General features: G+C 34.4%; 1 protein-coding gene and 1 non-coding gene across 4 annotated transcripts in view; both read right to left on the reverse strand.

Moving 5' to 3' along the window:
- The window catches only part of LOC138693174 (zinc finger protein 391-like), a 73,156-nt gene extending 64,961 nt beyond the window's left edge, over positions 1-8,195 (reverse strand). For all 3 annotated transcript variants that reach the window (XM_069816887.1, XM_069816888.1, XM_069816886.1), the window contains exon 1: positions 8,044-8,195. The gene's annotated coding sequence lies outside the window, so the exon portion shown is untranslated. The remainder of the gene's footprint in view (positions 1-8,043) is intronic.
- On the reverse strand, positions 3,673-3,744 carry TRNAY-GUA (transfer RNA tyrosine (anticodon GUA)). The gene has a single exon. It is a non-coding gene; the product is annotated as a tRNA-Tyr (tRNA).
- Positions 8,196-12,558: the final 4,363 nt, after the last annotated feature.

Genomic DNA, 12,558 nt, shown 5'->3' on the forward strand with positions numbered 1-12,558 from the left:
TTTGCTATTTCTGCCGTCATCAGGATACATAGATCATGAAATGAAATTGGTTTAACTTTATTCAATTTCAGATATTCTGCTTCTTGTCTATCTATATATCCGAAATGTAGACACAATACCAAGGCTTTCAAATGCTTAACATTGGGGATGGCAGATATTATGAAGTTCAATCGAGTTTTTGATACTTCATGAAACAAAATTCAGCAAGATAATTTCATAATTAGTCACTGCATCAGTACACAACCAAAGCGGAGGGTTATGGGAGAATCAAAAAGGAAGCTAACCTTCACTTATCATGTCCGAAAGCAAACATGTGGTTCACGTATCCCTGTATGTAGGGAGGCATTTCTTGGAATCCTAGGATTAAAGAAGGATCGTGTTCAAGGTGTACTAAGAAGATCACACAATAATGGACGTGAAGCAGCATGAGAAACCAGAAGGGGACACAAAAGAAGTTTCAACAATGCATCGCGTCGGGACGCAATAGACAAGTTTATTGTATCATTGAAGTGTACAGAACCTCATTATTGCCGTAGTAGGAAAAGTAAGAGCAGATTATATTAGCCACCAGAACTTTACATTAAAAGTTAGTTAGTTTAGTTATTAAGATAAGCACAGGTGGAAAACAAAAATTGATATTATAATATATTTATATTAAAAGTTATAGCGACTGTACAACACAACTGTTGAAAATACTCTAAAAGTGAAGGAATGTTTTTTCGCAGAGTACAAGTTACAGTGTCGGTTTTGGAAGCCCTAGAACTGATGTTTGCTCTGTTTGTTCAGAATTAGGAGAAAGATTGAAAATGGAGACCAATCCCAAAAAGAAGCAAAATCTTATCACAGAGAAGAGAGTGCATAGTTTGAAGGCAGGAGCATTTTATGATTTGTTACGTGAGGAGAAAGAAGGGTTGTTAATTATATCTTATGAATGTCAGAAAAATATGATACTGCCAAAACTTTCTGATCAGGCTGCTTATTTTAGCAGGCAGTATAATTTCTACAATTTCACTACAGTAAATGGAAATTCAAAGGGTCTTCTGTCCAAGGAAAATGTTCACTGCTACTGCTGGAATGAAACTGAATGCCCAAAGGGGTCCAATCAAATAGCCAGTTGTGTGAATCATAGACTTAAAAATACAAATATGCAAGGCGTAGGTACATTGAGGCTTATAGCAGATGGCTGTGGAGGCCAAAATAAAAACACAAGTATGACTGCCATGGTGAGCAAATGGCTTTACACAGGTGCCCCCGTTAATATAAAAAAGTTGAAATAGTTTTTCCGGTTGTAAGTCACTCATTTATACCCCCCGATAGGGTTTTTGCACGAATAGGAAAGGTGATCAGAAAAAGAGAAATTATAGCGGAACCTGCAGTATATGAAACAATAATAAATTCTCGTGGCACTTTACACAGACTGGGAAATAAATGAAGTGCCAGTCTATGACTGGAAGACTGAAGTATGTACTTCTTTCAAGAACACTGCATCATGGAGTTTCAAATTTAATCAACGCAAAAGATTTTATATCACAAAAACATTAAAAAATGTAAAAGTACAGGGAGAAGTGATTTAGGTGTGGCCAAGTACATAACAAAGAAGAATAAAACAGTAGCAGACATCAAACCAGCTCCAATATGTCCTGACTGCATCAAACAATCCGAATAAAGTAGATGATGTGGGAAAGTTGTCAACAAAACACTATGGTAGCGATTGAAAAGCTATTAACAGTCTCGAATTCTATAATGAAATGCTCTACAAGAGGGATTCAATGATGCTGACAATGATGAAGAATGTCACTCTGAAATGGTGTAAAGTGATTCAGTGTTCATTGTGTAGAAAGTGTTTCAGTTCTTTTTGTTAATGCTGTTTTGAATTGATTTACATTTTGAATATTATGTTTACATGTTCTTACATTAAGTTACATAAGAACAGTGGTTTTTTAAATTAATTTAGTTTTTGAATATTATGCTTACAAGTTCTTACATTACATAAGAACAGTGGTTTTTGAATTGATTTACGTAGTTCTTGAATATTATGTTTACAAGTTTTTACATTGCATAAGAAAAGGTTTTTTTTTAAATTGATTTAGTTTTTTAAAATTATGTCTACAAGTTCTTACATTACATAAGAACAGTGGTTTTTTTATTTATTTCATTTTTTAATATTATGTTTACAAGTTCTTATATTACATAAGAACAGTGGTTTTGTTTTCTCATAAGAGTTGAAAATGGTATTGCTTAACAACAACAATTATGATGATGTAAATAATAATACTAATAACAACAATAATACTAATACTAATGGCAGTATTTTTAAGTTCTCTGCATGAGTTCCAAAATCCTCCATATCTGTAACTCTTACAAAAGTTAGTTTCAAAATCCACTATGTCAATAACTGAGATTCAAAACCCTCCATGTGCATATTTAATATTAATTTAGGATGTTTTTCTTTATGCTTATTGCCATCAGTAGCATATTTTATTATTTAATACACCTAACATATGCTATTAGGAATGAAACAGTACAAATTATACATAACAATAATACTGTATTACAAAATACTGTTTTCCCAACAAATTGTGAAAATGGATACAGAGGGTTTTGAATCTAGAGGATTCATATGTTGTTTGAAGCTCTGGTCCGAGAGCTACACCAACAACTATTTAACGTTACACAGACCAGTATAAGCACCGTGCAAGCTCCTCTGGTGGCGACTGTTGTTACTAACTGCAGGACAGCAGCGATAGAGTTGTACTTGAAGCGTATGAATATACTTAACATCTCAGGTTAAACGATTAGAAATATGGATGATCCTAAAAAGCGGAAAGGTAATGCAAATTGCTGTGTTCTTGAGTGTAGTAATGCTTATAGCAGGTGTCTCAAGGTCAATGCATGAAAGTTGTTACAGAGAGCAAATGTAGATAGCGTAGTCAGCTGAAGAGATAAGCGCAGTACCCGAAGATAGCCGATCGCTGATTCATATTACATGCATGAGCGAACTAAGTTGTAACTGTCGCGAGAGAAATTCCATAAAGTTGCACTTTTGAGTTGTACTGTCACAATAGACGGTTATTTTCGGAAGGAATAAAATTACTTAAGTAGTTTGCAATAATAATAATAACAATAATAATAATAATAATAATAATAATAATAATAATAATAATATAATGATAATAATAAATTTATTTTCTGATGATATATCAATGAGTAAAAATAAGACATCCGAAGCATGAAGAACCATACATGTTACGTAATTATTTAAGCATAAGGAACTGGCCACCTTACCCCATTATCTCCTGGCCTAGTTGTCTTTAAGTGGTGCCTTGTTGGTATCACTTGTGAGGTTCAGACCTGTCTTCGGACAGTTGACTAAACAACAACAATACTTCATTTCTAGTAAATGGATTTTGGTATCTCTCTTTTTTTTTTAAGTTTACACTATATTTAATGAAATAAAATTCAATTAAATAATAACAAAATTACAATTAAACTTGTTGGTTGTTAAAGTACGTATTTTTGTGATACGTCAATATTAATATATTAATTACAATAATAGTTAAATAATATAGTTCGTGAATATATATATTGATGTACCGAAGTACATATGATATTTCCATGCAGATATTCTGCGTCATCATATGATGAAAGAGTGATGGAACGGAGAAAAATTCTCTCCGGCGCCGGGATTTGAACCCGGGTTTTCAGCTCTACATGCTGATGCTTTATCCACTAAGCCACGCCGGATACAACCCCGACGCCGGTTAGAATCGTCTCAGATTAAGCTCCATCTCTTGGGTTCCCTCTAGTGGCCGCCCTCTCCACTACGTCATAGATGTCTATGAACGCAGGACCGAAGTCCATACATGTGTTGAGGTGCACTCGAATGAGTGACTGGTTGGCCGGGATCCGACGGTATGGGCGCCGTCTTAAATCACAAAGTGATTTATTACGCATATCATATATATTTTGATGTACCGAAGTACATATGATATTTCCATGCAGATATTATGCGTCATCATATGATGAAAGAGTGATGGAACGGAGAAAATTCTCTCTGGCGCCGGGATTTGAATCCGGGTTTTCAGCTCTACGTGCTGATGCTTTATCCACTAAGCCACGCCGGATACAACCCCGACGCCGGTTAGAATCGTCTCAGATTAAGCTCCATCTCTTGGGTTCCCTCTAGTGGCCGCCCTCTCTGAGACGATTCTAACCGGCGTCGGGGTTGTATCCGGCGTGGCTTAGTGGATAAAGCATCAGCATGTAGAACTGAAAACCCGGGTTCAAATCCCGGCGCCGGAGAGAATTTTCTCCGTTCCATCACTCTTTCATCATAGTTCGTGAAGTTTTCAATAATTAAAAATAACCAAAACATCTTACAAATTCACAAACAATCTTAAATCTGGTCTGAAATTCTTTTCTCAAGTCCTTCAGTACTTCATTATATTTGTTACACTAGTTCTGATTCAAATTAGGTAACAATTTTAGATTAATAAAGTGGTAACAGTTACACACTGAAACTTGCGACTCCCACAATTTCACTTTCCCTATAAAAGCGTTTATTTCTTCATACATACATTTGCTGTAATAAGGACATCCTTTCCTCGGAGATGGACACAACATCGTAGTGGTTGCAGATGTTGATTCAAACGTCGCGGTCAATGCCGTCTTCCAGAGGTACACGAACTACTCACGCATCTTGTTCCACTTTTACATAAAAAAAAAATAGAGAGAGGAGGAAGTGCTCCAAGGAGGCCCTACTGAGACGTCTGCCTTATAGGAACACGCCAACCGATATTGTTTTTATTCATTCCCAAAACAGAAAACTGACGCGCAACGACGCTAATTGTGGATCCATGCAGTACGCAGACGAAATTAAATAAGGCTACACTGCTTCTAATCATAACCATAGTATTATTATATACTAGGCCTGATATAAAAAATAGAATGTATATAGTATTATGTCTATAAATAACCATTAAGTTAACGACAGGAATTTATCATTTAAATTTCAAATAATACATAATTACTGAGTTCTTTACATATATATTATGCATAACATTAGCAACAATAAATAATAATATAGTTATTTTTAATGTATTCATATCGATATTTAATTCTTGATTTCAAGTGCTGATGGTTCACCTTGGAAACCAACGCCCGCAGCAAGAATTTGCGGTATTCATTTTATTGGGAACGAGATAGAACACCCCCAAAACTAGCATACCATTTCCAGTATTTTTATAAAAGATTACAAGAAAAAGACTGCCTCATCTCGACTAACTCCGGAAAGGTACGAAAGAGACACATAAAGAAAAAGAAAAGATGAAAATTTAAGTTTTATGGAAGACGAATGCTCAACAAGTGTCTGTCTGTCTGTCTGTCTGTCTGTCTGTCTGTCTATCTATCTATCTATCTAACGCCAAGAGCTGCAAAACTAATACTGAGTTCACATTTCATTAATAGAAGTAATAGCATGTTTTACTGACAGAAGGTAACAAGGATAATAGGATATGAAACATGGCAAGAAAGAAGATAGCATGTTTTACTGACAGAAGGTAACAAGGATAATAGGATATGAAACATGGCAAGAAAGAAGATAGCATGTTTTACTGACAGAAGGTAACAAGGATAATAGGATATGAAACATGGCAAGAAAGAAGATAGCATGCTTTACTGACAGAAGGTAACAAGGATAATAGGATATGAAACATGGCAAGAAAGAAGATGCTGTTGTCCACACCTGTGGAGTAACGGCTAGCACGTCTGGCTGCGAAACCAGGTGGCCCGGGTTCGATTCCCGGTCGCGCCAAGTTACCTGGTTGAGGTTTTTTCCGGGGTTTTCCCTCAACCCGATATGAGCAAATGCTGGGTAACTTTTGGTGCTGGACCCCGGACTCATCTCACCGTCATTATCACCCTCATATCATTCAGACGCTAAATAACCTAGATGTTGATACAGCGTCGTAAAATAACCTACTTAAAAAAAAATATTCTGTTTCGTTTTCTTTCACTGAACTACACCCACAAAATGAATGTTATCTACAAAGTCTGCATTAACACCACAATCTCTTTTGAAACCAGTGTCAGTCATTGTCTGCTTATTTACACGAGACATTGACAGGTTGTCTGGATTTCTGCTTCACAATTATTTCGCAGAGAAGGAAACATATTCACACCAATTCCACTACTTATGATCACTACATCTGTCTGTGTACTGAATATGCAAGGAATATAATTCTGTATCACTTACGTCGATTATCAGGTCTTATGTTTTCGACTCTTGTACCTAGCTCGATTCTCCTCTCTTTGTTGGTGCTGGGCGGATGTAATTTGGATTCATATATTATAATCTTGGTATATAACCAGGACTATCAGGATCTCTTGTCGGTGTTCAGCCCATAAAATGCCGATTACAAACACATTAAATATGTGTCGGCTTCCATGGCTTCCCATCAATCGTGTCTCATTTTAATGCCGCAATCCAAGCTTTCCTCCTAATTATGTGCTACCTCCTGTTCGGGAATACGAGAAACTTGGTCCCAGGAGGACAATTTCTATATGTGATGATACATCTAACCACAGAACAATTTGTTCTGCATTTTGTAGAACTTTTCTCCACAATACGAAACTTAGCTTCTTCCCAATAATGACAAACACGTTCTTCTGCGTACATTACTGACAGTCGCATCACATGGACTGTTTAAGCGAGTGTCTGCTAGAGCGCAGCAGTTGCGATGCACACGCAGTTTATACTGTACTCCAACCACGAGAAAGTCTTCGGGGGCTCAGACGAAGCGGGATAATGCTGTGAATGAATGTTGATGTCATAAGGTCACACACGTGGATACTCTTATCTCTATTGGCTAGCTGTCACAGCACAAACAATAACACTGATACACACATGTTTATACTACCCTAGTTACAAAATTAGATCACGGTTAATCTTCTGGTCTTTTAATCTCTCCATACAGGAAATATCATATGTAGGAGAGCGCATGGTTTTTAAACTGACGTTATAACGGTAATATCGTAGATCTTATTTCAAAACTCTAAACATTCTCACTGTACCATGCATTTATATATACGAGATTTTGATTTGCGTCCATAAACAACTCCAAACATTTACCAGAAATGAACAAATTCACAATCACTGTACAAGAAGAAGGTTTAATTTGCACCTGTTTGGACACAAAAGTTCTCTTTTTGAAAAAAGTTTTTCCTATAACAGCAGACTTCTTTATAATAAATTACCCGGGTCAATTAAACACTTAAATGCTGATGTTAAATTCAAAAAAGAATTAAAGAAATTTCTTATGGATGGTTGTTTTTATTCAGTACAAGAATATCTTGAATATTAGTATTTACAGTTATTAAATGTTAAGTTGAACGTATATATTTATTAATAGTAGATGATAAAGGTTTCATAGATAATTATTCATTCTAGGTTTGTTGTGCGAAGATTTGACAATTTTAGTGGTAGTGCTCAATCATTTGTCAGTATAATACACCATGTTATATATATTAGCATTATTTTGTAAATATGTATTAGTTTTAGAACTGTTTTTAGTATTAATTTGACGTGTCCAACATCATCCTGTATGATCATTAGGACGAAATAAAATACATACATACATCTACTTCGTTCCAATAGATGACGCAATAGTAAGAACATTCCTTTCACGGTTGATCTCCTGGTTGGAGAAAAGTAATTGCACGGTTACCATGGTAGCATGGTACTAACATTCACAAAGTAAGTGAAATAAGAATACATGGAGGGGTACGCTCACTTTGTGACCTCACTGTACAGTAGAGGAGGCAAGATCTGAGATAAATTTCCGCGTCAGTAGATTCGTATAATATTAACCATCATGAAACAAACTCTTTTTCTGATAGTTCATTAGTTCCCTTCTCGCACAGCTCACATGTAAGATGCCATTTATAGCCCAGTCATTTGGAGTAACTTTGCACCAGTTCCCAATTTTAATAGTCCAAAATAACTAGAATGGTAATTATACCGAAGGCAAAATTCACAATACTCACCGATATATCATTATCTCTATGTATTAAAAAGGATATAATCACAATTTAGTGATTTCCTCACTTTCATGAACAGAATGAAGACTGCATGATTGTAGAGATAGAACAGCTTTTATTACGATTAAGTCAGCCGTGATCACGGAAACTAATCGTAAACTCCTAGGCAGTGTCGCCAACTGGACGGAAACTCCGTCAAAAGTGACGGAATTTCAACGTAGCAGACGGGAAAAGAATGGCTTTGACGGGTGACGGATTTTGTGGCGGAAATTACGATTTACATCGCATTTCTACTTTTTTAGCTGCTGTCGTTCTAATTGTTTAATTTTTTAGGGATTTTACTTTTTCTTTGAGCAACCCTGCCCGTACCGTACCATGTTAAGGAAACCCTTGTTTCAGATATCCTCGTAATCAAGTCAGAGGTCGAAAATCGAAAACTTATTATTTTAATCAAGATTGGTACCTACGTAAGTTGTGTTAAAATTTGCTTTTTATGTATATATTGAGTGGGTCTTATTTACTTTTTTTTTTTCTTTTAATTTTGACGGATTCTGACGGATTTCCAAGTGTTAAACTGACGGGGATACAATTTATGTGTTGGCAACACTGCTCCTAGGCCAAACTAGTCCTCAACAGATTGAGCAAAAAATAAGTAACTATCGTAAATAAATTAGTAAAATATGAACAACAGGGGATTTACAGAATCCCGCGTATTCCATCAATATCTCTGAGCGTTGTTGATTAGTATTTTATTTTATAGGCCCATTTCATTGTTAGGAAATGCCTTTCGTTTTTACACATTTATTTTGATTTTTTGACCTCATTCAATAACTCTAGCTTCATTACTCGATCGTGAACCTTTCACAACAATTGAGATTCCACACCTGCAATATTAGAAATCAGGGCACCATATTGAGCAAAACCGGACCTTAGCTGTAATGAAAGAAGATATAAAGTCCATGAATGTAATAATATTTTGAAAAGGGCCGTAAAGAGGAACTGAATATGAGTTTGAGGGGGCAAGTTTTGGAAAGCTTCCTTGTCAGATTTACGTAATATAACTTATTTGCACAGTATTTAAACGAAAATAAATTATTGTATTCTATGAAATTGGAAATCGAATTTATCTTCCCATATGTTTATAAAGCAGAATTTATTCGCCGTTATAGCAAAGTCAATGAACAGGTGACGGCCGCAATGGCGGCTGGTGGTGAAAATTTATGGGTGTGCACCCTTATACAAGTTTGTCTGACCTTGACAAATACCATAAATACATGCATACATACCTCAGCATACAGATGGAGGTTCTTCGCCGCAGTTTCAGTACCGGTAACATTATTTCCTTCCAACTTCGTTAGTGACACTTTCAGTCCATTTAAAAATAGTTTATGAAATATACAACTATTAATTGACGTAAAACTACAACGAAACACAATTTATTACAAAACGCTGAATAACATTTCAATCACATCACATTTGAATCAATTTCCTGTGAGTAAAGTTCATTCTTCTGTCCTTCTGTTGTGAAAATTTGTCAATTATAGTGTGATTATTGTAAGATTTTTGTATGTACATAGTGATGATAATGGATTTAGAGATGCAAGAAATAATTTGATCTGTCCGATGAACAAAGGTCACTTATATTTCCTAGTACAGATGTTACGTCATGTGTGTCTTATATTTTTGCAATTACTCAGAAAATTCTGGGTCACAACGAAGAGCTTGCGTTTTTACAACAAGAAAATCAGCGAAAGGTTTTGTTCAGAATTTCTATAGACAATATACCATGCAATTTATTTTCAGCTTTTCAACGTACAGCAGGTCACAGTGCAAAAGGTATTGTCCACTCTATTACATCCCCTACCGTCAATATTTTATTGAACAATTAAAAGGTAAAGGTAAAGGTATCCCCGTAACATGCCATGAAGGCATTTGGGGGGCATGCACTAGAATGAGATGGTGTGGTCGGCACCACGCTCTGACCGCCTTTTACCCCCGGGAAAGACCCGGTACTCAATTTTTATAGGAGGCTGAGTGAACCTCGGGGCCGTTCTGAAAGTTTGGCAACGAGAAAAAATCCTGTCACCACCTGGGATCGAACCCCGGACCTTCCAGTCTGTAGCCAGCTGCTCTACCAACTGAGCTACCCGGCCGCCTTTATTGAACAATTATGTGAAAAAAAGTGAATGATTTCCTAAGAAAGAAAGGCGTTGCAAATTATAAAAAGGGCAATACATTTTAATATTTTCTTGTATACTTTACATGGGTCACAATGAAGAGTTATTTTTCTAACTGTCGGTGATATTCACAGTCTGTAAAGTCAATTCAATGTTTTTGCCATGTAATCTGTTGAAGATTTATGTAAAATAAATAGTAAAATAAATATTATATGTTATCAATTGAGAAGGTCAGACGCAAAGGGATGCAAGTGACATTTCTAATAATATGAGTTAAGTGCATTCAGGGTAAGCTACGGCATCTAAAATTTTAATGGAAAACCACATGCCATATTAAACTTTACATTAAAAATGTCACAGAATTTACGAAAGGAATACTTTCAACCCCATTTTTCAAAAGAAACTTACATACACTTACACTCCTTTGCTTCTGACACCTTCAATTAGTCTATAAGATGACAGAAAAATCTTGGTATTATTTGAATAATGAACATTAAATCTGTGTTAATAAATTATTCCTATTATTTATATTATTAGTTTTCCTTATTATTATTATTATTATTATTATTATTATTATTATTATTATTATTATTATTATTATTATTATTATTATTATCATCATCATCATCGCGACGCTGATATAACCTCTGCAGTTGCGAGCGTCGTTAAATAAAACATAACATTAACATTTCATCATCATCATCATCATTATTATTATTATTATTATTATTATTATTATTATTATTATTATTATTATTGTCTTCTACAAAGTTAATGGCATGAAATTAACATCACCTAAGGCCGGTAATCAATCTGCTTTAGGCTATTTACAGCTTTCTATTTATATTACTAATTTGTTAATAAACGTCATAAATTAAAATTGGGAATGTAATTCATATAGAAATTTGGGGTTCTATCGTGGTGAGAGAGATATTAATTAAAATTTACGACACAACTGATTAAAACTCGAATAATACAACTGCATCTGTAGGAAAGAATACATATATTAAAAGGTTCACCGAAATCCAATCGATAAGAGAGTTTCACGGAGCCAAATTCACAAATTCTAAATATCCATTCCTTCTCAGATCACTTGTACATTTTGTAGGCCTAAATATTTTCAATTCTGTAATTAACACAATACAAGTTTCAATATTGTTACAGGTCTATTTTGTATAATGTATATGTTATAACTGAATTTTTTATAAATTATTATTTTATGCACAACATTCTATTTTCACTTTTATAATATTTCCAGCACCCTTTATGGAAATGAAGGATTAATTCGAAGGTTACAATTCCATCAAACAAAATTCCACAATAAGTAAAAAAAAAAAGAAGAATATTGTTGATGACGTAAATTATATGAAGTATTTAGGGAAGACTTGAGAATTCCGCGTAAGTACATATGTCGTTATTGAATTATATAATTTTGGTGCAGGGGCCATACGTATATTTTTATGTAATTTTTTTATTTACCCTTGTGTCATCATTAAAAACATGCGTTTTAATAATTTTTAATTTACACAGTCTTTGTACATTCATAAGTACTGGTATTATGAAGTACAGTGGTATTTTATAAATGACCTTGGATATAAAACCAATACAACTGAATTGTATTGCGTCAATGAAGTTTCATACGAAGGCTTGCCTGCTGCAGTTCAAGAAATAAAGTACCTACAGTATATGCTCTACAATTATATTATTATTTTTTTTTAAATTAGCAATCGTCTTGATATTCCTATATTGAATACTATGCAAGTGTTATTATGACGAAGAAAGTGACAATAAAACAGGACAGGAATGCTACTAATCAATCCACCAAATCTTAATTCAAAATGAATTCAATTGTAATCACAAATCCCAATAATAATAATAATAATAATAATAATAATAATAATAATAATAATAATAATAATACATGTGCTGTGTATGTATGTGTGTATATATGTATGTTACAGTTATTATTTTGTCTAATACGAATAGTATTATTAACCTGATTCGAATTAACTTTCACTAGTAACTCTTTTTATTCTATTCGGTATTAAAATTCACATTGACAGTCTTTACCAGAATTCACCTCACGAAATTTATTATCGTTACTGTGAGCTAAGTTTGCACAATTCTCAACTGTAGAACCGGTAGTATCTACAGAAATGATCTGCGCCTGATCAATTTTCTGTTGAACACATTTTGATAATAATTTCACTTTATCAAGAAGAATATTAATTTTATCTCTTAACTCACTAATAATCTTTCTGTTTGAGTATAAGCTTCACAAAGAGCATATTCGTCAGCTTCACCCTATTATTGCAGCATTTAATTGTATTATCATCAACGAAAT

This window comes from Periplaneta americana, chromosome 17 (assembly GCF_040183065.1).
Source record: "Periplaneta americana isolate PAMFEO1 chromosome 17, P.americana_PAMFEO1_priV1, whole genome shotgun sequence".
Classification (NCBI taxonomy): Eukaryota; Metazoa; Arthropoda; class Insecta; order Blattodea; family Blattidae; genus Periplaneta; species Periplaneta americana.